The sequence below is a fragment of the Acinonyx jubatus genome, chromosome A1 (assembly GCF_027475565.1).
Source record: "Acinonyx jubatus isolate Ajub_Pintada_27869175 chromosome A1, VMU_Ajub_asm_v1.0, whole genome shotgun sequence".
NCBI lineage: Eukaryota > Metazoa > Chordata > Mammalia > Carnivora > Felidae > Acinonyx > Acinonyx jubatus.
Window position 1 is genome coordinate 27772909 of NC_069380.1, and position 14224 is coordinate 27787132.

Below are 14224 nucleotides of genomic sequence, written 5' to 3' on the forward strand. Positions count from 1 at the left end.
TGCAAGTGCATTGTAACGGTGGCTCCTGGCAGAAATCAGGCATGGGCTGTTCTGAAAAGCAGATGCTTCTCTTGGCAATGCAGGTATTTGAGGCAAGATGGGCACCCCAGTTTGGAAAACTATCTGCTACCCAATACTGCTACCAAATAACAGTCACGTGCATAACTCCCTTGGAAAAAGGGTACACAGTTTTGCTTTTTCTACCCTTCCAAATCATGGGAGTGAAGTTAAAGTCCAAAGGAGAGAGAGAGAAAAAAAAAAGACCAAGATGCACCCAGTTGCCTTGGAATAATACTAATGGTCCTAATGATAATAATTAATAATGACAATAATAATAATATTAATTAATATGGACTGAGTTTTTAGATGCCAGGTATTGTGTGAGTACTTTACATATATTAATTAACTAACCCCCAAAACCTTCCTATAATATAGGTACTATTGTTATTATCCTCATTTTACTTAATACTCAGGAACAGAGAGACCAAATAAGTTCATTTTGGATATAATATATCTTAGAGATCCCAGACCCTTCTGCCTCTTTTCTCTCCTTCAAGAACTATCTTGCGCTCTTCAATCACCCAGAGGAAAGGTTGACAAATAAAATACAGGATACCCACTTAAATTTGAGGTTCAGACAAATAGCAAATAACTTTTCAGTACCAGTATGCCTCAGACAATATTTAGGACATACTTACACTTAAAATTATTTTGTATTTTTATTTGCTAAATCTGGTAACCCTACCAGAGCCTTTGTGTTCTCTGTACCTCATCAGAATTGCTTGTCAAGAAAATTGTAACTACCTCACTTATTCTTTGAAATCCGAGGTCAATTTGTTTTCCTTCCCAAGTGTAGTTACAATTTAAATTTTATTTCAAATTGTGGAAAGGGACCTGATGAGTTCATTTGGGGCCTCAGTGAAGGAGTGAGGGAAGCTTGAGGGGAGGGGCTGAGCAGTTTGTGTCCATAGCTCCTGGAACCCATTGGAGGCCTCCATGCTTTGAGTCCTGTCTAGAAACATTCCAGGTGGATATTCGGAATGAACATCAGGAGGATGTTTGCCCAGGCTATCCCTGTCAGACCAAGAGCATCTATTCTAGGGTTTCTCAACCCTAAGCCCATTGACATTTCACTAGATAATTCTCTGTAGTGAGAGGTGCCCTGTGCAGTGTAAGAGGTTTAAGCCCCTTACATTTTGGGCCTTCACCCACTAATATCAGTACCACCCACCCCTCCAAATGTGGAAACTAAAAATGTCTCCAGGCATGGCCAAATACCCCAGGGGGGGCAAAATCTCTCTTGACTGAAAACCACTTATTTAGAACCATACCAAAGACAAGAGCCTCCTGGAAGGTAAATCCAAGAACTCTTGAAATGAAATAGGTATTCCTCCATCCTACCTGAAACTGAGTGATCAGTAATCAATGTTGATATCATCGAAGGGTACAGAGCTAACCTTTGCTACATATGCCTTTGTGGGCCAATATGGGGCCCATAGTTTTCAAGGAATGGTCCTATCCATATAAAAAGATAAGGGAGGGATGTAGGAACTGTCTTATCTAATTAATTTATATACAAAACCCGGTGGAGTAAGTCTGGCTTGATAGACTCTATTCTTACTTTGGTTTTGTTTTCTAGAAATCTCAAGGTCATTAGAACAATGGACACCCCTTAGGAATCCAAAGCAGTTTATTTAGGCCTCAAACAGTTTGGGATGGAAAGCATTAAAAAGAAGTTTATAAAGCTATCCTTTGAAACATAACTATTTTCCTTATATTTATGTACTGACTTTTGAAAAAAGTCATAGCATCTTTACTTACAGGTGCAGAGTCCAAATAATGAAGTTTGATGCAATAAGATAATACCTATAAATGTGTAAAATATTAGCATCTACGTAGCCCATAAACACTGTCAATTTTATAGGCTTGGTGCCCCTCTGTCATGCTGAGCTTAGAGAGAGCTAGAGTGGTTTGGATTGCTCTAGAACCCATTCAATTCATCGTTTACTCTTGGTTTTAGTTATGGAATAAACCTCTACTCCCTCATATCTCTAGCTGAAATGATACATCAGATCTCATCTTTACCTCTTCCTTTCCTTTTCACACACACACCAGGCACTGGCTTTAATGCTGTAGCATTTTCCCTAATTTGGCGATCAAAAATGATAAAGTTCTTTAATAATCTTCAGTTCCATTTTTATTGCCAATCTTGAAGAAAAGACAGTGGGACTTCCAGATGACTCAAGCCTCTCCCAGACCCCCCCACTGGGTCTACAGCTGGCTGTTGGTATCAGAATTCATTATGCAGCAGTCACAATAGTTAATAGTTCTGAGACCTTGTTATATGCCAGACTCCATCCAAAGTGCTCTCCATGTATCCTCACACTTCATCTTCCCAACAGTCTCACGTGGTACCATCATTATCCCTATTTTACATATGTGATCACTGAGGCCCTCAAAGGTACAGCAACTTACTCAAGATAACAAAGCAATAATGATGGAACCACCTTTGGATTCCAGTGTAGGTTCCACGGAAGAGCATGGAGTACAACCCGAGGGTAACAAGGGGTCATTGACTCCCTGATGTGTACTTCCAAAAGATGACTTTGTCCGCAATGTACAGGGGAACAACTGGAGGCAAAGAGGCCAGTCCAGAAGTATCACAGTGATCAGGCAACAGATGAGGTGGCCTAGACTAGGACAATGCCTGTAGGCAAAGAGAGAAGATAAAGTCAAGAATTGCGGAGGACAATTCGACAGAATTTGGAGATTGGGTAAGTATAGTGAAAGAAGGGAATCAAGGATGCTGCCCACATGTCAATTTACTGGTTCAGTCATTGGTCCTAGGAACACAAAAGTACAAGGGTGAGAGGGAATGATAGATTTAATTCAGTGTATGTTGGAATCCCCAAAATGATTTCTTCCACACAAGCTTCTACTGCAAAAGATACTTTTAGATGCCTTATTAAATGGTGCAAGGCTGACCTAAAGAACTAATGGACATGAAATATCTATTGACAGGTGGTGATAAAGGTGTATGTGGTCTCCATGACAGAAAGTTGCCTGTTTAAAAAATAAGACAAAAACCGTGAGCCTAGTAGAGTGCTAAGAGCCAAATCCTAGACAGGCATGAGCTGGGGTGGAGTAGCGGGGGAGGAACCAATGGCTCCACTATAGATGTGTCTTTCACTTTCAAAAGCCTGTAGATGGTCCAGGCACCAAGCCTGGCAAAGACAAAAGCCTCCTGAGTCAAGCTGAGAAAAAGCGATAATGAAGTTCTTGCCCCGTAAGTGGTCAGAAGGATAAGAGGAAAACCAGGAAAGAATGCAGATGGAAATAACTTTTGATATATGGAGTTTTCATAGGCATAAAGGGGATTTCCACAGAAATAGTACATGATTCTAAGGCAAGGGTTGAACAATCAACTACGCCCTCATTACCCTTTCTAGCCAATGTTCAATTCCAGAGAGACTCAAGTTATCAGAGAACATCCATTAGAAGTAAACTCCTTTGCACTACAACTGCCTCCTAATGGAATGAAAGTTCAGACATCAAGGCAGGAAGGGAGGAAGAAGTTTTAGAACTTTAGCACACAGAGAATATTAATCATCCCCCCCAAAAAACCTCTAAAATTTGTGTAACTAATACCTAGAATATATTCCAACATTAATTGAATATTAAGTATTGTGATAAAGCTCTATGCTAAGTGCATTTCATTAATTAACCATTTAATTTTCATAGTGGCCCAGGTACTTTTAATGTAACCCCAAATAAGGAAACTAAAACTTAGAAAGGTCAAGCAACTCATCCCATAACATACAGCTAAGAAGAACCAGAGTCAGGATTTGAACCCAGGTCTGTCTGACTCCAAAGGTTGAGCTCATAACCACAGTGCTATCGCCATAACTTTGTACCTCATGTTAAGGCTCTTGAGCTATTCATACCACCATTGTAAGGAAATCAGTGGAAAGCTACCTTGTGCAGCACTGAGATGAAAAGGGTCTAATTTCTGCTGCAAGAAAATAGCCTCCTTCTTCCTTCTGGCAGTGCAAAGAGCTGCTAGAGGAAATTGAGTTCATTATGTTGATCACACCCCTACTGCTTTACAATTGGAGAATGTGGTTAGGAATGGAGATATTTCATGATGAATATAGCAAAGAAATAAGACCCTGTTATTAAGCCCCCTTTAAAAGGATTTATGCAAGGGAGAAATGTAGATCTTTAAAGACAGAATTTGAAAAGACAGAATTTGAAAAGACTTCGAAAGTCTTGGGCTTTTACTAAGCTAGTCTAGACCTTTACTTCTTATCCCTGGACTCTAAATGGTATTGGAATAAAACCTACGTATGCTCAATAGACTTCACTTAGACTTAAATGAAACTTATAAGACTTATCTAGGTCAATTCCACTTTAACAAAGCAACTCAGATTCTCCAATTAGTGGATTGAGCAGGTTTCTGGAAGCCAGTGCAAAATATGGAGAAGAGGGAGAGCTCTACCCTCTCCTGTGGGAGAAGCTTGGGTGGTTTTGCTCCAGTGATTCTCATCATGTAGAGGGATTTAGTAGCAAAGGGGCAAGGGCTCCAGGCTTCACATAGCCATTCTGGTTTTTCCCTCTGTTGTCTTCAGAGCAGGAAGAAACAACAGAAACATGCCCTTGTGGACCACATATACGTGCACTTGTTTGTATATTGTGCAAAGTTGTCAATGTGCTTTTTTGAGAGGATCCAATTCACCCTCCATTTTTACCATGAAGAATTTCTTACTTTTAGGAAGAAATGGCACACAAATTCTTGTATTCATTTTCTATTGCTGCTGTAACAAGTTACTGCCAACAAATGGCTTAAAAAGCCCACAAATTTATTATTCTGCAGCTCTGAAGGTCCCAAATGGGTGGGCATAATTATCTTCCCTTGGAGGCTCTGGGGAGAATCTGTTCCATTGCCTTTTCAAGCTTATAAAGGTTGTCTGCACTCCTTGGCTCATGGAGTTCAAGCCTCCTATTGGCATCTCCTAGTCTCTTTCTGACTTTTAGCCTCCTGTCCATCCCCCTCTCATAAAGATTGTTATGATTACATTAGGCCCACCCAGATGAGCCAGAATAATCTTTCCATCTTATGTTTCTTTCTCCTCCCCACCCCACCCAATATTATTACCATATCTAACGGCAAGGAAGGCTGGCAATTATAGCCTAGCGGTATATCCAGGAGAATAAATGGGTTTGTTGAACAGCTAACCAGTTTCTGCCAAAATGTATGGCCTAGTTGTAGTCAGTTTCCTGTTTGATGTTTACTTTTTTGAATTATTTTTCTTCACTTCTGGTCACCAAAATTTTCCCCCAATTAATAGTAAGTATTTGGCTTGTTGTTTTTCACAAGTGAGTTAGATTAAGTATCTCACAGTAAATTTTCAATTTACATCATCTTCAATACATAAGTTATATATTGCATAACAAATCACCCTGAAATTTAATGGTTTAAAACAAAAATAAGATTTTATCATCTCACACAGTTTCTGTGAGTAAGGAATTTGGCTGTATGGTTTGGGGTCAGGGGTCAGGGTCTTTTACCAGGCTACAGTCAAGATTTTCGCTGGGGCTGCAGCATTTTTTTGCCCAGTTTATCTAGAGTACAAAAAAAAAAAAAAAATGCTGCAGCTCCCGCCAAAAACAAGATTCTTAACTATCACATCTGCTGAGTCCCTTTTATCATGGAAGGGTAACATATTCACAGGTTCTAGGAATTAGGACATGGACATATTGGGGGCGGGGGCATTATTCACCTACCACATTGCTGGTTATTTTTATTGGACTTCCTTGTCAGAATTATAAGTTGGAGACCTACGTTAGTCTCGAGTGTTTTTTTTTCACTTTTTTTTTTAACGTTTATTTATTTTTGAGACAGAGAGAGACAGAGAATGAACGGGGGAGGGGCAGAGAGAGAGGGAGACACAGAATCGGAAGCAGGCTCCAGGCTCTGAGCCATCAGCCCAGAGCCCGACGCGGGGCTCGAACTCACGGACCGCGAGATCGTGACCTGAGCTGAAGTCGACGCTTAACCGACTGAGCCACCCAGGTGCCCCTTTTCACTTGTTTTTGTTTTAAGTTTTACTCTCCATGAAATCCAAAAATCAGGTTACTACTGTTATGAGCCCTGGAGCTGAGCATGTGCTTGGAGAAGAAAGAGACTGGCCAACCAGAGAGGAGCTGTCTGGTGGCCACTCAAAAAGGAAAGGATACTAAAAGATTACGGTTTTTATTCATGCTTTCATTCATCACAGTATTTATCACAGCACAACCAGAGACTTTCATCCATTATTTTGTAGGTGCTCAGCACTATGGAGATGCAAAGAAAGATAAAATATGATTCCCAAAAGGCTTCCAATGAAGCCAGAGCAGAGAAGCACCTAAGGACCAGTGAACGACCTAGAGCAGGGTGATCCCTTTATGTTCGATTGTGAATGCAGAGCCTAGCTTTTATCACTCTTTATCCTGGCTACAGCCGGGACAAAGAGCAGTATACCACCCCGAAACAAGGGAAACATCGCTAGCAGCATTTTGGTGATGGGTACTCAAGAGCTGAACGTCAGTGGAAACAGAACACATGCATGGCATGCACCTTGGAACTGCAATAATGTTTTGGCAACCAGAAGAGGGAATCAAAACAAACCAGGGTTACTGAAACGGTTTTCATAAATATGGGTTTAAAAAGGGATCAACCATGCTTCTTTCTACATGGCTATCATCCAAGGAGAGCATACAAAGGGAATTTTTTTTAAAGATACTATACCCAAATAAATATACAAGTGGCTTTTTTTTAAATTGATGACTTTTTTTGCAATGACGAATCTATGGCAAAGCCCTGAAAAGCCTAGTTGAGTTTTGCTCTCAAGCTGTTACTGCACATGGAATCTACAGGAACAGCCAGAAGTCTGAGCTCACCTGACTAGTGCTATATACCCGGGAGTAGATTCTGTGGCTCAGCCACTAGAAAGGGTCTCAGCTCAGCTCAGAGCTGTGTCAGGATGGGCCCCATCCAGCTCGTTCTGCAGGGACCTTAACAACCCAACAGAGCAAGAAGCATACATCACCCCACAGTGTAGCACCTGTGTGTGAAAAATAATTCTTCTTACTCCCCTTCCTTTTCACCTGTGCTGCGTCAGCAAATGCTATGACAGGCACAAAGCGCATGATCCAATCACGATAACAGCTCATATTTATTAAGAACCTACTGCAGAGCAGGCAGCGTTCTAAGTGCTTCACCTGTATTAGGTCGCTTAGTCTTCTGGCAATCTTATGAAGCAGATAGCATGATTATAATGTCCCGTGTTTTACTGATGCAAAACTGCAGCCTAGAGAACTTAAGTTGTTTGCCCACTTAGTAAGTTGCAGAGTTGAAATCTGCACTTAAATAGTGGAAACCATACTCTCAGTCATAACACTTGATCACCTTGCTTTACAGACAGAGGGTCCTGTGGCCAAGAGCAAGGCTTCGGCCTGGGGTGTGGAGTGGAGTGGCTCCTGAGAGAAGCAATTGGAGTCAACGGAAAAGAGTCTTGGAGTTGGAGCCACACAGATCCATCGAAGCCATGAGCTCTTAAAGGCTTAGTAGAATTAACTACAACGTTCACGCAATGGTTTTTCAGGCTGCTCTCATCTGGCCTGGAGCGTGGCAGCAGGCAGGGTACCTCCCGCCCTCTGGATGGAGCTCCAAAAGTTCATCTTCAGTGGAAGAACTCAGCTGAAGTCCACGGTGAGGACTGCTTTCTTCATTTCTACGGATCGCAGAACTGGACAACTGCTTCCAATCCCAAAAATAAAATCAAAGCAAGCTATAGACATTCTGATACAAGAGAGGGCTTCTTCTGCAGTGAGTACTGCAGTCACTTACCCAGTGAATGGGTAAGTTTCCAGTTTGCCACGATCTGCTCCAGAAGGGTCACCAGGCTCTCATAAACTGCTCAGAAACCTCCATGGGTGTTGATTATGGCCCTTGGAATCCAATGACAGCAGAAGGAAAGGCTTTCCGAAAGTCTTCAGACATCTGTTCAATTGGGAACCAAAAACAAACAAAAATTTTCATTCATCTGTCAAAATTGTCAGTTAATTCCCCATATCACCACCATTCTGTTGCAATACTCTGTTAATATCTTTTATATAAGATGCTTGCTTGGTTAGATAATTAAAAACACAACTACATAGCATGTATGTTCCAGACCCAAGAAATAAAGACCACCTTCTTGTCCATGCAGATACTTGCTATTGCACTCGTCTTAGCGATCTTTCGTGGGTGACCTCACTTGATAGGGTTTTCAACCACAGAAAAAGTGTCACGAAAATCTGACACTCTTATAGCTTACAGTGATAATGACTAAAAAGCCACTGATGTTTTCATTAAACTCAACCACCGCAGTGAACTCCAGGGCAACCGCATGAACGCTATCATGAAAGATCTATAGAGCTGACATGGGGAGTCATCCATCACTATTAACTACCTAATGGATATTGTTCCCATAGACCAAATAACTTGCAGTTTGTGTTTTTGGGGTTTCTTAACAAACGGATCAAGCAGGTGCCAGAACTAATTCTAAATTCCCTTTTAATGTATTCATAGAGAAAGTATTGATTCGTTAGAGAGTTTCTAAGTCAAAACTGCATCTTTCATTGCTATTAGATTTCCAATCATGTGTGTGTCTGCGTGTGTGTGTGTGTGTGTGTGTGTGTGCATTTTGAAAAAGTATTCAGAACACCTGAAGTCATTCAAATGGTTCTATAGTTGAAGAAAATATGTTTTGTCTGATGGTTACATATTTGAAGAAAAGGAGCCAAACCCTCATTTAAACTACCACCAAAATAGAATGGGAAAAGACCTTAACGTAAATGTTAGTACGCTATTATTGCTTTCATTTCACTAAGAGCCAAGAGACTAAAAAAGGTCATCTGTATGTAGGGCATAAGGTGGGTGTGCATGTGTGCATGTGTGTGTGATTCAAGAACATTTGATGGGTTTCACTCATATAAAAATCCGAGAAGCGTAGGAAAAGAGATGGCGATACAGGAGATTGGTCTAGAAGCACAAAAAGTAGCCATGAGTCTATAGGGAGGGTATGTAAAGCACAGTTGTGCTGTCCTCAGTGGGAAGAATGGGGACATGTCAGGAATATGGCCCTGAGAAACTATCTGCCAGGCTGGACCCATGGGAACTGGCCCCGAATGCTACCTGGCCTCTGTGTTCTGAGACAGATTGACCGTGGCCCTGACAGAGGAAGAGATGGCAGAGCCTCTGTTCCTTCTAGCTACTTCCTTCGCTCTCCGTTTCTGCAGGAGCACGCTCTAGCTCTACACAAGCTTTGCTTCCATGGCCATGCGTTCAGGCAGCCAGGTCTTTACAGAGATCCGCCTTGTCTTGGAGCATGCACGTAAATCTGGGCTGCTCCGGGGACCAACAGCAACCAGCAAGCATTCCTCCTTCATTTCTGTTTGGAGGGACACACAGAATCACTAAGTGGCCACATGAAAGAGTACTAAACCTTTCACACCATTTGATAGAACACTTGCTGCTACAGATTGCATCAGCGCCTGCCAGAAACAGAAAACAGTACTGGCGACATCGAATAGCACACAAATGATGAGATATACACCCAGTACACAAGATGATTGCAACTTTTTTTGGGGGGGGGGCTGAAATATTTACATTGAAACCCAAACCAAGCTATGAGTAAACTCCAAAGGATATCTACTGGGAGCCATCAACGTTTAGTTGGCAACAGAAGTTGCAGTGGGTTTTGCTGAGAGTAGTCAGAAGGACATTCACGTTCCAGCCTTGCTGACCTCCCCCCAGCTCCTCCCGCCAGCAACCTCACTCAAACCTCCAGGCCTTCACAGACCCCTTCCCGCAGTCCTGGCTAATGTTAGACTTTCTTTCTTTTTTTTTTTTTAAACGTTTATTTATTTTTGAGACAGAGAGAGACAGAGCATGAACGGGGGAGGGGCAGAGAGAGAGGGAGACACAGAATCGGAAGCAGGCTCCAGGCTCTGAGCCATCAGCCCAGAGCCTGACGCGGGGCTCGAACTCACGGACCGTGAGATCGTGACCTGAGCTGAAGTCGGACACTCAACCAACTGAGCCACCCAGGCGCCCCTGTTAGACTTTATTTCTTACAGAAAGTGTTTTCTGGTTCCTCCAATGTGTTCCTAACCCCTGCTGCATTTCCCCTCCCAGACCGTTTATCACACGGCATTGTAATTGCTTATTAAATCGCCCCCACAATTAGATCAGAGCATTGCAGATGAGAAACTACACACATAACATAAGGTTAAGCTGACTTTCGTCCTGGCTGTACACTTGATTAGCTGTGTGATATTGGATGAGATTCTTAACCTGTAATGTCTAAGCTTCCATTTCTTCAGGAATAATAATTGTACCTAACTTTAGGGAGTTGCCAACTGATAAAATGCATGGAAACGCTGGCATGTGCCTGAAAAGGGTTCTGGAAATGCTGAAAAGGTAGGCTGTTATAATTGTATTCCCAGTTGTTACAATTTTTTTTTAAAGTTTATTTATTTTGAGGAGGTGGGGAGGGGGGGAAGAAAGGGAGGGAGAAAGAGAATCCCAAGCAGGCTCTGCATTGTCAGCACCGAGTCCAATGCAGGGCTCAAACTCACCAACTGTGAGATCATGACCTGAGCTGAAACCAAGAGTCGGATGCTTAACCGATGGAGCCACCCAGGCGCCCCCAGTTGTTACAATTTTATTCTAGGTTCCATAAAGGCTTTCATTCACTTGCTCCTAATTGTGAAAACTCATTATTTGTTGCATTTTAAGGGTCACGATAAGGTTTCCATACACTCTACACTCCAATGTTCATTAAATAAGTAAATGAAAAAATGAAAGGTTTATTCCTGAGACTCGGACAGACCAGGGAACACTGTGTCACAGCTCCACTAATTCTGCATTTCTGAGCTAATCTGTATTAGGAATCAGTGTGTGTGTGTGTGTGTGTGTGTGTGTGTGTGTAAACATATATATGGACAACACGTAAAACTGGTCAAGTTCCTACTCAGGAAATAGTCCATGACTTAAATAGTTCAATAAAATAGCAACTGCCCCTTCAAAATACAGCCTAAATCCTTAGTTAACTTCAAATTTAGATCCACTCATCAGTGGTCACAAGTCTAGAAAAGCCATCATAGAATACAGACTGTGATCCATAGTTTTCCTGCCTCACAGCACATCTTACAATCATCTTCCTGTATTCTGCCTCTGCTTATGCTCTCACTTCCCAGAGTTTTTATCTTGTCATATTATTTACGAGCCCGATCTATAAATACACTGAAAATGGGGAACATTCATTGGTTTGGTACAATTTAAATTGCTTTTCAGCATCATATATATTTACAACGTCTTATAAATATTTAAAATTATCATGACAATGGCTCCACTGACTCAAAATAAATTCTGTATTTTGTATAGGGATGATTGCCAAGTTGATAACCTAGAAAATTGGAAAACCCCGTCAAACTTGGTGACCTGTCAGTCCCAAAGGAATATTTTTCTAATTACTGGAAGAGCCTGAGCATTGACTGTCTTAGAAGTTGATCTTAATAGATAAACAATCTGAATTTTACCTCTTTGGAAGAAGATAAGTAAAAGAAATACTTTCTGCTGAAGAATTTGCTCATTGGACTGTATTGCTTTTAAAAGCCAGAAAGTTTTCAGTTACCTGACAGTGTGTAAAGAAAAAAAAAATCACAAAATCATGAAGTGACTGCCATGCTTGGGAATGGAGAGTTCTAGGCATGATGGGGAGAGGAACAGATGTGTGAGGGCACACAAGCAAAGAATGCTGCAGAGGCATCATGGGAGCCCTTGGGAAAGACCCTTGAATGCCACCTAAGGAGTTTGGAATTCATGCCACAGGGCAGTGGTTCTCCAAGTGTGACCCCTGAAACCCAGCAGGTATCAATATCACTTGGGAGTTTATTAGAAATGCAAATTCTCAGCCAGACCTATGGAATCAGAAACTTAGAGGCTGGGGCACAGTAATCTATGTTTCCATAAGCCCTCCAGGTGACTCTGATACATACTGAGTTTGAGAAGCTCTGCCATATGGAAGTTTCTATCGTACTTGAATGATAGGAGCGGGTCTGGGCATGCTGCTGGCAATGTGAAAAATGGAATTTTTCCATTGTATTGATTTCCAAAGTATTGGGTCTTTTTTTTTTTTTTTTACTTTTTTGGAAAAGTTTTATTTATTTTATTTTTGAGAGAAGGTGGGGGATGGACAGAGAGGGAGGGAGAGAGATGGAATCCTAAGCAGGCTCTGCACACTGTCAGCACAGAGCCCTATGTAGGGCTCGAACCATGAGATCATGACCTGAGCCGAAATCCAGAGTCAGATGCTTAACCAACCTAGCCATCCAGGCACCTGAAAGTATTGGTTCAGTAGGGAGTTTTGCACTCAATCTTTTTCTAAGACTTTTGTGAGTCTAAGATACAATCAATATTAGTCATAGTATTATTTTACTTTCCTCTAGAACGAAAAATTCTACCAATTAAATGATAACACAGTGTCCCTTGTCACTTGGAATTTTTATTTTATACTTCTGGAAAGGGCTCTTTTATACTGATACTGACAGATTTTTATCACTTATCACCCCTGTCCGTATATAAAAAGGAAAATACAAGCTCAATAATTTGGTTAAGGTATTCCTAGCACTTTTTCCCATTCAGAGTCTGACTTTTCTGAAACACTGCTCCACTCAAAAGCTATGTGGAGCATCTTTTAAGAATGTTCCCCCTTATTGCTTCTGGGGTTTCCAAGTGACTAGAGCCCATTCTGCAAGTTTGGATGCATGTGCACAGGCTGTGCTTTTGACCTCATGATTGCTGCCTGGCCACAGAAACTCGGAGATGCATCCTTATTTGAGAAATGTTAAATGAGAAAGTGGTATGCATGCTAAAATAGATGAATTCCCAAGGAGAGCTAATCCAGGCTTCAGTGAAGGCAGTAGCAGGAATAATAGGAAGGAGTAGACAGAGACAAAGAACAGTTGAGAGATGGATTCTGAAGGAGCGCGATCAGTTACATAGATGCTGGAGGAGAGGAGAGGCAGATGACTCTGAAGTTTCTTTATTTTATTTTGTTTATTTATTTTTGAGAGAGAGAATGTGTATGTGTGTGTGCGCACACACGGGGAGAGGTAGAGAGAGTGAGACAGAGGATCCAAAGCGGGCTCCATGCTGACAGCAGCCAGCCCAATATGGGGCTCAAACTCATGAACCATGAGATCATGACCTGAGTTGAAGTCGGATGCCTAAGCGACTGAGCCACCTAGGCGCCCTGACTCTGAAGTTTCTAATCTGAGTAACTAAATGGATGGCGTGCCCTTAACCAATACAAGAAATTCAATAGAAAGAGTGGGTTTCAAGAAAAGAAGGGAAGAAGTGAATGAGAGCAAAAGACATTTAGTTTCCAACTTTTTGAATTTGGGGATCTTGAGGAATATCCAGGTAGAGATGACTGGGAGGCACATGTGAATGCAAATCTATAAGTCAAGATGGAGAGACTGGGGGGGAAGGAGTCATGATTAAAGATGCATAATTTTTAACCAAAACATGTAATTGAAAGCACAGGAATGAGTACTATTTTCCAAGGAGAGTACAGTAGTCTCCCTTTATCCACAGGGGATACATTCCAAGACCCCCAGTGGATGCCTGAAACCACAGAGAATACTGAACTCTATACATACATATATGCTATGTTCTTTCCTATACATACTTACTTACAATAAAGTTTAATTTACAGCTTAGGCACAACAATAACTAATAATAAAATGGGACAATTGTAACAGTATACTGTAAGAAGGGTTATGTGAATGTAGTCTCTCTCTCTCTCTCTCTCTCTCACTCTAAATATCCTGTTGTACCTTAACTCACCTTTCTTGTGATGATGTGAGATGATAAAATGACCAGACGAGGTGAGGTGAATGATGTAGGCACTGGGATGTAGCCTTAAGTGACTACTGAGCTGATACATCAGGAAAAGGATCATCTGCTTCCAAACTGTAGTTTACCATAGAGAGCTGAAACCACCGGAAAGCAAAACCACGGATTAGGAGGGGACTGTTGTATACAAAATATTTGAAGAAAGTTGGTGATAGAACAAAAACAAAATTGAAGAAGTGACTGGAATTAGAAAGGACTAGAAATTGTTAGATTATGTTT